This window comes from Mya arenaria, chromosome 2, assembly GCF_026914265.1.
Source record: "Mya arenaria isolate MELC-2E11 chromosome 2, ASM2691426v1".
NCBI lineage: Eukaryota > Metazoa > Mollusca > Bivalvia > Myida > Myidae > Mya > Mya arenaria.
The window spans coordinates 66,252,768-66,267,088 of NC_069123.1; the positions used below are offsets into that span (position 1 = coordinate 66,252,768).

The 14,321-nt window shown below is 33.0% G+C and overlaps 1 long non-coding RNA gene across 2 annotated transcripts; it reads right to left on the reverse strand.

Moving 5' to 3' along the window:
- Window positions 1–10,925: 10,925 nt before the first annotated feature.
- On the reverse strand, window positions 10,926–14,005 carry LOC128242427 (uncharacterized). 2 transcript variants are annotated; one of them, XR_008262613.1, is made up of 6 exons: window positions 13,214–14,005; window positions 12,937–13,115; window positions 12,604–12,739; window positions 12,016–12,358; window positions 11,560–11,834; window positions 10,926–11,283 (listed from the first exon to the last, which is right to left on the reverse strand). It is a non-coding gene; the product is annotated as an uncharacterized LOC128242427 (long non-coding RNA). The 2 variants fall into 2 exon arrangements; XR_008262611.1 differs by having other exon boundaries at window positions 11,560–12,358.
- Window positions 14,006–14,321: the final 316 nt, after the last annotated feature.

Sequence of the window (14,321 nt, forward strand, 5' to 3'; positions counted from 1 at the left end):
TCTGTTATTACTTGACTAATATCAAAAATAAAATTAAGAGACATGTTGATCCAAACTGTAATTATTCTTGTTTGCATTTTATGGAGTTGGACATAAAAGAGTCATTTGGTGAAGAGTGATCTAAAGGCTAATTATTCAAAATAGATTAAGTATTATTGAAAAAAGTCTGGTATACATTGATGAAAAGCTTAGTAACCTGGCTAAATATTTGTTTAAGGCTTTTATTTACAAAAAAATAAATCAGTTGAGTATCTTATCAGTTACTCTTTTGGTTGTTTTTAATAAAAAATGACAATTTACTCAAAGATATTGAGACTAATAATTATAGATTAAGACAAGTATAATGTGTAAGGAAACTTCTAATGAGTGGGTTTTATCCACAGCCTAGGAGGTAAAGTGAAGCATGATCTGCCTTGAACAAATACAATTTTAAGTCAAGATCTGTCAACTCAGTGCACCAGTCAATTGTAACCCCCCCCCCCCCCGGTCCGGGGGAATACTGGGGTTAACCAGCGGAAATGGGCTGTGTTTTTACCTATCAGGTGGCCCTGCAGTGCTGGTTGAATGCGGTGGTTTTATCTTCGCTTAAAATATAGAGTGGAATGGACCTTACCTAGAGTCCCTGGGGTGTGGGGGCGTTGGCAGGGATTTTGCCATTGGATCGTCCGCGCAGGGTGTGGGCTGTACTGAAAGTCAAAGTCCCCACTATTCCCCAGACCTGGGGAGGCCGTGGTTACAATTGTCTGATGCATATCCACATGAACGTTGTAATGGTACTCTAACAATTGAGCATACTGCGTGGATAGTCACCGCCCCACCTCAACCCCACAGAACTGTTGACACAAAAAAAATCTGCAGCCCAAACCCAATAATGCTGAAGTAAAGGCATGCATAGATTTCAGCTGGTAAAGCTGACTGGGTGACCAGCTCACACCCATCCTACCACAACCCACAAAACTCTGCACAAGGCAATCAATGAATACAGAATAGTAATGTTGTTTTAATGGCAAGGCATGGTGTGAAAAATAACACGGCAAAGTATGACTTAAAACTTACATTTCATAGGGTATTCCTATAACTGTTGAGAAAATGTTGACATTTAGTCCATGCATGCATTTAATCCGATGTAATGATTCATGCATGCCATGAACCGTATGATCATTTCAATGACTGTCAAGTAAATTTTCTGTGTGCTCACGATTTTTCTAGAGGAAATAGAGTGCTTGAACTATAAGGAAACATCTTAATATTCATAAAACGAACATTTTTTGAGGTTACAATAAATATTTTCTCTTAAACAAGCACATTTAATTTAACACAATCCATTTCCTTGTTGTTACAATGGGCCTTCTTTACGCGGATTGAAAACGGTGTTAATCGCCGGCAGCCGCATCGCACTTTCGTATATCCTTACTACTATTTACGAGGTCTATCTCGAAGCTTGCCGGAGATGGCCGAGTTGTTACGATTGGTATTGTGAATGGTCGTCTGTTCAATGACCCCGGCAAGTTCACGTGCATGACACATAACGGTCAGAGCTTAGTGGATTATTTACTTACATCATTGGATAATTTTGATTCATTGTCGAGTTTTGAGGTTGGCGATTTTAATGTATTCTCAAATCATGCACCCGTGAAGTTCGCAGTGAAAATTAATACTTTAATACATACAAAGTCGGAATATAGAAATACCTATTATAAATGGGATCCAAATTTCCAGACTGTTTTTGTTGATGATTTGTCAACTGATATACATTGCCTCGAGCGGGATTTAAACGTAGAAATCAATGGGACCTGCAATATTGATACATTGACGTCTATTTTTACAAATTATATTTGCAGTAAGGGTGATAAATATTTTTCTAAGAGGTCAAAGAGGCCCGCCCGTACTTATTTCATTGATGGTGATAAGAATAAAAAAGATTGGTATGATGAGAGTTGCAAACAAAAGTTATTAGTATATAAAGAATACTTGACAAATTTTAATAAGGCATCAGGTAATGAAGGGAGAGAGAGAGTTTTACAGGCCAAAAAAGATTATAAATACCAGTGTAGAAAGTCCAAATTATCATTTCACGCAGAGCGTAGTAAAAAAATGAATGACATGCGTAGAAAATCACCTAGGGAGTTTTGGAAGATTTTTAGGGTAAAGGCTACATGTCAAAAGGGTGACGATATTCCAAATGAGGATTTTAAGGTATATTTCGAAGGGTTGATGTCTGGTGCTCAGGACCATGATGATGATTTAAGCTCTGAGTTTTTAGCAGATTTTGATAGGAACAATAATGGTAATTCACCTACGTTTGATTGTCTTGATAGATTAATCAGTGAAGAAGAAATTTTAAAGGCGATTAGTAGACTTGGTAATAATAAGGCATGTTCCATAGATAATGTTTTATACGAATATTTTAAAACCAGTGTTCCGGTTTTGATCAAGCCATTGCATCTGTTTTTTAACACTATCCTTAACAAGGGCACGTTTCCCAAGTCATGGGCTAACGGGGCTATTATTCCCATATATAAGAAAGGAGATCTTTCGGACCCTAACAACTACAGGGGGATTACACTGATCAGTTGCTTTGCAAAGTTGTTCACCGGTATATTAAATGAGAGGCTTAAGAAATGGGCGATGGAGTACGATGTTCTCACGGATGCACAATTTGGTTTTAAGAACAATTGTAGTACAGTAGATCCTATATTTATATTACAATCATTGATCCAAAGACAGTTAAACTCTAAAAAGAAGTTGTATTGTTGTTTTGTGGACTTTAAAAAGGCGTATGACAGTATAAGTAGGAGCAGGCTATGGTATAAACTAATAAAATCCGGCGTCGATGGTAAATTACTGGCCCTTTTACGCTCAATGTACGAGGAAGTGAAGCTTTGTGTTAAACATGTTGGGACATTGTCTGATTTCTTTGAAAATAATGTCGGATTATTTCAAGGGGAAATAACTTCCCCGATTTGTTTCTCTCTGTTTTTAAATGATATAGAGTTACATATGCAACAAGGAACTTATGCCGGGATCTCACTCGATGGAATAAATATCTTTCTGTTGTTGTTTGCAGACGATGCTGTGTTAATGTCAGAGTCGAAAGAAGGCCTTCAGACGTCATTAGATAACTTACAGACATACTGTGATCGCTGGAATCTCACTGTAAATATTGAAACAACTAAAATAGTTGTATTTAGAAAAGGCGGTAGATTGTCGCAAAATGTTGAATGGAAATATAAAGGTGTTGTTGTAGAAATCGTAAATTCCTTCAATTATCTTGGTGTTGTTTTCTCATCTGGTGGCTCATTTGCTCAAGCAGCTAAAACTTTAGCTGGCAAAGCTATAAGGTCTATGAATAGTCTATTTGCGGTTATAAAAGATACACTCGCCCCTGTCCATATTCTTTTTAATCTGTTTGATGCATATGTTATGTCTATACTTAATTATGGATCGGGGGTATGGGGATTTGGTAAGTATGAATGTTTGGAAAGAGTGCAAAAAAGGTTTTGTAAATGGATCCTCAAAGTGAAAAGGTCGACAAATACTCTTTCTCTATATAGCGAGCTGGGCCGGTTCCCATTGTATATTGAAAGATACATGCGATGCATTAAATACTTTGTTAAATTGTTTACATGCAAATCTAAGAATTGTATTTTAAGAACTATCATTTTAAAGGAAGTGAGTGAAGTAGAACTAAATCCTGCTGTCATAAATTGGGCCTCGAATGTTCGAGATGTATTACAACGCTCAGGTTTTAATGATGTTTGGTTATTCCCCGAATCAGTGAATATGGCTGCATTTGTACCTCTGCTTAGAAATAGATTACGAGATATTTATATCTCAGAATGGAGAGTGGGTATGGATAGCTGTAGTTCATTAAATATATATAAAAAATTTAAATGTAATTACCAAGTTTCTAATTATATTTCTCTATTAGACAATATCAAATACAGACAAGTGCTTGCACAATTACGGCTATCTTCCCATAGGTTAAATATTGAAGTTGGCCGACATAATGGTATTGCAAGACATGATAGAAAATGTACCTATTGCAACCTTAACGATATAGAAGACGAGTACCATTTCGTTTTAAGATGTCCACTATATGCTGATATTCGTAGAAGGTATTTGCCAAATTACTATTCAAGACATCCTAGTATGGAAAAATTTATTACCTTACTGCAAACAGATAATAAACCTCTTCTGGTTAAACTAGCTATTTATTGTTTAAAAGCTTTCAAAGAAAGAAATGATTATGTTTGAATACATATATGCTTTTTCTAGAAATATTTATATCCTTGTACTGGATGTTATCCCATGTGTTTTGTAGATGTCTTAAGATTAGTTGTATTTGTACTGTTATCTTTGCGCTGATAACTATTTAGTGATCAAACCACTGTATTCTTTTAAAGTACCCTTGCCTAACATTTGCCTAAACGTTCCTCTATGGAGAGTAGGGAGTGAACACTCTCACAGGTATCTATAGGCGCGATGAAAGCTGTTGTTGTTGTTGTTTTTTTGTTTTTTTTCTCCATCACCATATATATAGAAATTGAATAATTCATGCATTTATTCATCTATGTATTATTTATTTGTATGTGTATGCGTATTGTGTATGTTGTGTAATGTGACGATGAGCTGTTTATATGCTTAAGTCAAAATAAATTTTCTGTTCTGTTCTGTTCTGTTATAAAAAAATGAGCAATTATGATATTTAAAAAAAAATCACCTGATTGTATACTCGACAATTAGCAAGAATACAGTCAATTTTAAATATTTTCAATTAATTAGAGAAGAATGATGTATTTTCAAAATCATATTAGAACTTCAAGATGTTTTAACTGCTTTTGAATAAAAATAATAGTAATATTCATCCATTTATCTAAACTTAACCACACATATCATTTATGTGTTAAGTCCCAGTCCAAGTATCTCTTAACCTTTTTGACGTTTTTTAAATGTTTTATAAACAAATTTATCGCAATAATAAAATATTGAATGTTACACAGTTTCGTAAGTCTATGTCTGAATTGCGGCTATCCTCATACATGCAGATGGAATAGACCGTAATCAACACCCTTACACGAACGTATATGTACCATTTGTAATTTATTAGAAGTCGAAATCATTTTGTTTTAGAATGCACATTGTATACCAAACTCAAGTTAGATAAAAGTCTTAGTAATACTATGCATACATTAGTGGAACTTTTTAATATCGAAAATGAAACTATTTTGACAAATGTAAGTGTGCATATTTAAAATGCATTTGAATTAAGAAACATTACGTTATAATCTATTTTAATTGAATAGGTTTGTTTTAATTAGCATTTATTTGTTTGTTAACAACTGCACAGTAACTAAATCAAGTGCAGTTATGAAGACAAAGATAAATATCAACTATAAGTGCATCTCTCTATGTCTGAATAATTATGTATTTATTATTACGATTTATTGATATAATTATTTATGCATACATTGTGTTTATTGTGATACATACATACATACATACATACATACATACATACATACATACATACATACATACATACATACATACATACATACATACATACATACATACATACATACATACATACATACATACATACATACATACATACATACATACATACATACATACATACATACATACATACATACATACATACATACATACATACATACATACATACATACATACATACATACATACATACATACATACATACATACATACATACATACATACATACATACATACATACATACATACATACATACATACATACATACATACATACATACATACATACATACATACATACATACATACATACATACATACATACATACATACATACATACATACATACATACATACATACATACATACATACATACATACATACATACATACATACATACATACATACATACATACATACATACATACATACATACATACATACATACATACATACATACATACATACATACATACATACATACATACATACATACATACATACATACATACATACATACATACATACATACATACATACATACATACATACATACATACATACATACATACATACATACATACATACATACATACATACATACATACATACATACATACATACATACATACATACATACATACATACATACATACATACATACATACATACATACATACATACATACATACATACATACATACATACATACATACATACATACATACATACATACATACATACATACATACATACATACATACATACATACATACATACATACATACATACATACATACATACATACATACATACATACATACATACATACATACATACATACATACATACATACATACATACATACATACATACATACATACATACATACATACATACATACATACATACATACATACATACATACATACATACATACATACATACATACATACATACATACATACATACATACATACATACATACATACATACATACATACATACATACATACATACATACATACATACATACATACATACATACATACATACATACATACATACATACATACATACATACATACATACATACATACATACATACATACATACATACATACATACATACATACATACATACATACATACATACATACATACATACATACATACATACATACATACATACATACATACATACATACATACATACATACATACATACATACATACATACATACATACATACATACATACATACATACATACATACATACATACATACATACATACATACATACATACATACATACATACATACATACATACATACATACATACATACATACATACATACATACATACATACATACATACATACATACATACATACATACATACATACATACATACATACATACATACATACATACATACATACATACATACATACATACATACATACATACATACATACATACATACATACATACATACATACATACATACATACATACATACATACATACATACATACATACATACATACATACATACATACATACATACATACATACATACATACATACATACATACATACATACATACATACATACATACATACAATACAATACATACAATACATACAATACATACATACATACAATACATACATACATACAATACATACATACAATACATACAATACATACAATACATACATACATACAATACATACATACATACAATACATACATACAATACATACATACAATACATACATACAATACATACATACAATACATACATACAATACATACATACAATACATACATACAATACATACATACAATACATACATACAATACATACATACAATACATACATACAATACATACATACAATACATACATACAATACATACATACAATACATACATACATACATACATACATACATACATACAATACATACATACAATACATACATACAATACATACATACAATACATACATACAATACATACATACAATACATACATACAATACATACATACAATACATACATACAATACATACATACAATACATACATACAATACATACATACAATACATACATACAATACATACATACAATACATACATACAATACATACATACAATACATACATACAATACATACATACAATACATACATACAATACATACATACAATACATACATACAATACATACATACAATACATACATACAATACATACATACAATACATACATACAATACATACATACAATACATACATACAATACATACATACAATACATACATACAATACATACATACAATACATACATACAATACATACATACAATACATACATACAATACATACATACAATACAATAAAAAATATCAATAAAAAGTAAACGACATTAATGTTTATGTGTATCCGATTTTATTTGCCGACCAATTTCCCTTCATGCTCATGCAAGACGATGAACTTATATACTAAGATGAAATATTAAATTGTATTGTGCGTTTTTGAATTATGATAAATGCTTCAATAACATAGATTAGGTTAGGTTATAGGTTAGATTTATGGCAAAAGCTACTTGACGAAAACGTGAGTTGAAACATTGTAAATGCGCTTCAATCCATGCTTAGCCCGTCAGCTTTGTACCAATATGTCGGATAAAAAAACACGATTAAGTGAACTTGCCACCATTTTAATAACAAGAAATTACCCTATACCAGTAATAAAAACTGGTATTATTAAAGTAATACAAACACCTAAAAGTACATTGCTAAACGTCCCGGAAAAGGGAAAACATAATATCGTTTATTGCAACACATAACCATAAAATAAAAGTGTTTTTTTTAATTATCTTTTAACTTTATAAATTATAAACAAAGATAAACGGGGGATGAGAACTCTCTAGCAAAATGTAAACACTCTCTTAATGAGAAACTAGTCATAATACATGCTAACTGCCTTTGAAAACCGCCTTGAAGTTTATTCATTGTTTCAATAATTGTTTCTTTACACCGCTCCAGTAAGACGCATTCATATATCTTAAGTATACTGGATGTCAACGTTATTGTCCTGTAGTTATTTGGATCATCCTTCCGGATCATCCTTTCGTTTATTTCCACGTGCACGTTCTTCTTTTCTTGGAGAATGTTACCAAGTCTCAAGATAGCGGTATACAATATCGAAATGGGTTTAGCTATTCTGTCTTGAACGTATAACAGGTGTTCATGACTTATTTCATCGGGCCCGCATGGCTTTCCCTTCGGTAGAGTTCTAATACAATCAGCAACCACTTCCGGTGAAACCGTGTCTTCCAGATCAAGCACGAGTCTTTATAAAGCCCGATCAACACTCATTTCAACAGCTTGTTTCCATTTACTATCAAAATCATCTTGTTCGGAAGGCATGTAAAGAGATTTAAAGTAGTATCCCCACTGTTCGACAATGGTTTCTATACACAACGCCATTGACTTTCAGTCCATCCCCTTCTCCCAAAGTAAACCGAGTCCGTCTCAGTTGAAAGTTCTAGTTTACTGTTTAAACCAAGAAAATAAACACCGCTTTCTCAGTCTTATATTTTACATAAATAGGGGCCGCCCAGCCCTACAGAATGCATCACGTGACCGCTGCATATCATGTAAACAAATGTGTCTATATAACACGGCTTCTGACAAATATGTTACTAAAATTTGTGTTATCCGTAAGTAACTTATACGATAATCATGTTTTCGTTAAGTTTTATTCATTTTGTAGTTTTCAAAGGCTATGGTTTCATTTCCTATACTTATTTCAAAGCGGGGAAATGAGCAAAAAAAAAAATATGATAAAGTGCACGGACATTTTAAATTTGATAAAGTACACGGACGTTTTTCCAACCTTCAGTGCATTTCCTTATTTATTAACAGACTAGTGCAAAAACGTAGTATTATAAATTGAGTATTTTTCTGTACAACTGGAAATTGAAAAGAATGGAAGCGTTTTACCATTCATGCCGACGGAGTCAACGGACACTGATGAGCTATTTCCATGAATCAATGAAAAGTGTGTTATCACATAAAATTCAGTCGTGTATTTCAGCAATATAATCGCAATGAATATAAAAAAGGCGTTTTATTTATTGTGATGTGTTTTCCACGTGCCTTTCGCTTGTATATTTCATCAAATTTTCTCGTTTTATACAAATGACATGCATAAAAAATTCAACAAAATTAAGAACATGCGCCTTAATTAGACACACTTTCAAGTAGAGAAATATACTACATATAACATATTATCCAAATTTCTGCTCATAGACTAGCGATTGAGACGGGCAGATTTACAAATACAGATATATTCGATCGATATTCGATCAAACAATTTGTATTCGAATGTAACAACTCTGTTGTTGTGTATAAAGCTTGTTTGTCTTGTTTTTACAACGATTGGGCCATACTGTCAGAGGTGTGAATGAGATCCAATACACTATACACGCGTCATCTGTCATTTAGGGACATATCGTAGGGTACTATAGAAATTCCCCGTATTTTTACAGTAACTGACTATTAGACAGGTGAGATAAAAAAAATCAATTATTGTCGGTAAATTTAAATGCCTTTGCCAATTAAGGATTTAAGGAATCGGCCTTCTCACCAATATGTTGCCTTTGCTGCAAATTAAGTTAGGCAATATTGTTCAAATCGCCGTGATGATATGAATGCCATATGCTACAATACTGTAGTTAAATGTATGTGCTTTAAACTGTTTTCCATGTTTCGATAAATGTTCGTGCTTTGAAGTGTAACAGCACAGTATAGCGTTTTAGTTTCAATAGTCTACTAGTTCCCGAGTTGGTTAGGTCCTTGCATAAATATAGTTGGTAGAGGTCAAACTCAGAACGAGGCTGCTCCTCGTACGGTAAGGCATTGGCGCCTTACGCTATTTGACCAGGAATACATCTAATTTTACATTGTTTACAAATATGAAGGCAGCGGAATTGAAAATATTCGGGGGTTTTGTTGTTCAAAACGTATTTTTTTCTTTCTTAAAATGGGGAATTTCAGAGGCTCATTTGGGGAAAATCAGGGTCCGCCGAGCGTACTGGCTACGACAAAGTAGGGTTTAAATGCCCAAGCTATTATTTTAGCGAATAATAATAGTTTACTACAACTTATAAAAGATGTATTTTGGTAATCGAATATTCGATCGAAAGAATTATCGAATATTCGAATTTCAATTTTGCAATTCGTTTGCATCCCTAATTTATTTAGAAATTACATTACCAGTATTGAATAATTCACTTTATTTCGCGATATTTTCACCTGATATTGCATCACATTTTGATAAAAAATGTGTGAACGATGGCAAACTAATGCCAATGGAAATATGGCAACAATACAGGCAGTGACAAATGGAATAAAGTTCTTGCACCAAACTAACAATTCGTATTTTACTGGCAAAACAAAAATCATAATTATACTGAAAAAGAGAGTAATGAATGCTTTAGACTCAACAAACAAAGTCATTTGAAAATCAAACATCTATGTCAGATAAAGTAAGTCCTGTCTCCAAAGAAACAGCTGACACCATAGGTTGCGGTTCTACAGTATATATGTTAATATTGCTGATGTATTCAGGGGATGTTCTTCTCCTGCACACAAATGCCAATACATATAAGGTCAACCCAACTGTATTAAGGGTAATTGACGCATACAAAACCGGATTATATTCCATCGTTACATCCCGAATATGAGCTGAAAAAGAGAAAACATGTCATGATAAAAGTACATATAATCATTCAATCTAAAAGTAAAAAGAAGCAGAATTGTATCAACATTATCACCAATCGAATCTAAGGTCGTCATATCACATTTGAATCATTATAAGAAATACTGCGAAAATGATATGAAAAAAACTTAGCCTAGCTTACCCAATGAACCTCAACGTAATCGCAGTGCACGTCAGCATACTGATTAAAATAGTATTACGAATACATTCATTTAACATCAGGACAAACGGTAAAATCATACCAAACAGAGGTGCAGTTCCTATTGACGCAAGGCCATTGCAAGTTATCACAATGCTTGAAGCAAACGGCAAGTGCTTTTTTCAATATGTTTGAGGGAGATCATTGTCGTGGATATTACAGCTCCAAGTTGCAATCCTATTAGTGCGTTTCCAGCTAGATACCACGTGCGGGTTGTGGCTAAAGTTATTACAATATACCCTTCGATTCCCTAAACTGTGGCTCCAGCAAGAATAAAGGAGTAACTTATACTGCAACCACGAACCTGCTTCAAAACACCTGGCAAGAAACCAGCAATTATATTAGCAATGTTCATGATATTAAAAACAAAGATTCCATCCCAGTCAGATAACGATTTCCACCTAGCGATGTCCATTTGAAGAGAAAAAACCGTTCCATTTATTGCTCCAATAATAATACATGTGGCAACCACATTTAACAAAAATTCTACGATAAGTACTTCGTTCAATTCCATTACAAATGTAGTAAGTAATCTTCGCCAAATGTTTTTTTCTTTTTCTCATCGGGGTTCGGTTCATGATTGCTCTGTGGGCTTGCGTTGATACTTTCCGTGTAAAATACAAACGACAGCACACTCGAAGAAAGAAATAAGAGGCCGACGTAAAAGAAACAACGCTGTACTCTGTATGTTTCGGCGACCCATTTCATGAAATAGGGATAACAGATTCCAGCAACACCAGTCCCAGTAGCGAGAATTGCAATGCTGAGACTCCTTTTTCTTCCAACGAAGGCAAAACCAACGGCGGTATAGGCTAACACATTCGTACATGAAAATCCGATGCCTAGTAGGAGAGATAATAGAATATCATTTGTCTCTTGAACACTATATCTGTTATTTAAATACTTGTGTTCATTTAAAATTTCCTTCAGCATTGCGTCGAAAATATATAAAGAAAATATGGAATGAAACATCTACGTTTGTAAAGATATCGATAAGGTACCCTATCAAGGTTTATAGAAGTCAACATTATGTGATAGAATATATTTTTTGAAGATGCAACATCCACATATATTTTCAAATTCTCACCTCCTATAGTGCCGATACAAATGTAAAGATGCCACAATTCCGAAGCAAAATATGCTAGAATGAATCCCACAGGACAAAAGATAATTGGAACAAATGATAATTTAAAGAGTCCAAATCATCTGTCCAAATATAATACCTAATAAAAAATAAACATTCAATGTACTAATGCATTTTTTAAAGAATTAATTTATTTATAAAATAATATTGATAAAGTCAACAACATTGGTGTAAGAAAATAAAATAAGTCATGAAAACATTCGATGAAATATGGATATGAGAAAGGAAATACAAAACTATTTGAGGGGATGATTGTCAGCCATTTCAACCTTTTACCTGATGAAAGGAGCACACTTGTGGTTACTGACTGTACAAGGACGGTATCTTTCCTATTCCGCTGGAACTTGTCTGACAAGTAAGGAAACAGAACACCTATCGAAAAGCAGAAATCGATCTGCGTAGAATATTGCACATAGATAATGAATAGAAGTAGCCATCTGGTCTTCCATCCATTCCTGTATGAATTTCAAACACACTACAATAAGACTATCCTCTTATGTACGAATGCATGTTTTCAACATGACGTTTCAGAAAAAAGTTGCTTTATACTTACAAACTGAGAGAGTCCATCGTCCCCGAAGTAATGATTCAAGTCTGATGAAATATCTCTTCGCGGGGAAATGATCTCTTACCGTATTCGGTCAATTAGATTAACTGCATGCTTGTACAGGTTCTGTCATACTTTAGAACAAAGTTCATTTTCAGTGCACCACCGATAAGTTATGGAGCTGGCGTTTAGAAGCTGTGTTGCTGCATATTGAACGAATATCACTCCACTTTTGTACTTCTATAAATATCAAGGCCAAATAGGTAAAATACGCGAAAAATAGTTATTAAATAATAATGCTGAGCACTTGGCACTGTATACGCCAAGAACCTCTTTTTGGAGCCCTTTTCAAAAGGGTTATAATACAATGACTGATTAAACAGAAAATGCAGAAAACATTATTTACTAAGAATGAACTGTATCTTATTGAGAGGCACCATGACCTCCCTTGTCGCGTTGTGTTGAGATACGTCAATGACTTACACTTAATAGGACAGGGTTACCTCATATAGCTATAAACACATTTACTCATACTGTGCAAAACATCTTACAGAAACTTGAGGGATAATGGTATGTATGATGCATGTATTAAACATACTATTGGAGCGAAAAATGAGCCAGCTAAATCATTGGAAAAATCTAGTTGTGAAAGGTCTTTCATAGAAAGGAAAATTTTGACCAACATGAACATAAACACAATCTCAAGCAGAACCATCGCTGCCCAGAATGCATAAAGGTCTTCACCCTTTCAGATGCCCTGGATAAACACTCACGCCAATCAATGGCCGTGGAGCTGGAAAACATTTCAAAATCGAAAAATGTGATAAGGCCCTGCAAACAGACAGGAGCTAGAAGAAATAGACAATATGTCGCATTTCTATTTACTAGTATATTGATAAAAGCGAAGAAAGAAAAAAATATGAAAACCTTTTACCAAAGGCAATTTTAAGACTAAGTCCGCTTTTATAAAAGAAAGGTTATTTCTAAATCTCCATATAAGAATGTGACTTTAAACAAGATAGGGAGAATGATGTCGGAATGAAACATTACAATCAATAGAGTTTGTTAATCTACTAAAACCGCGAGATGCTCTCTTCGGGGGCTTTACCAGAAG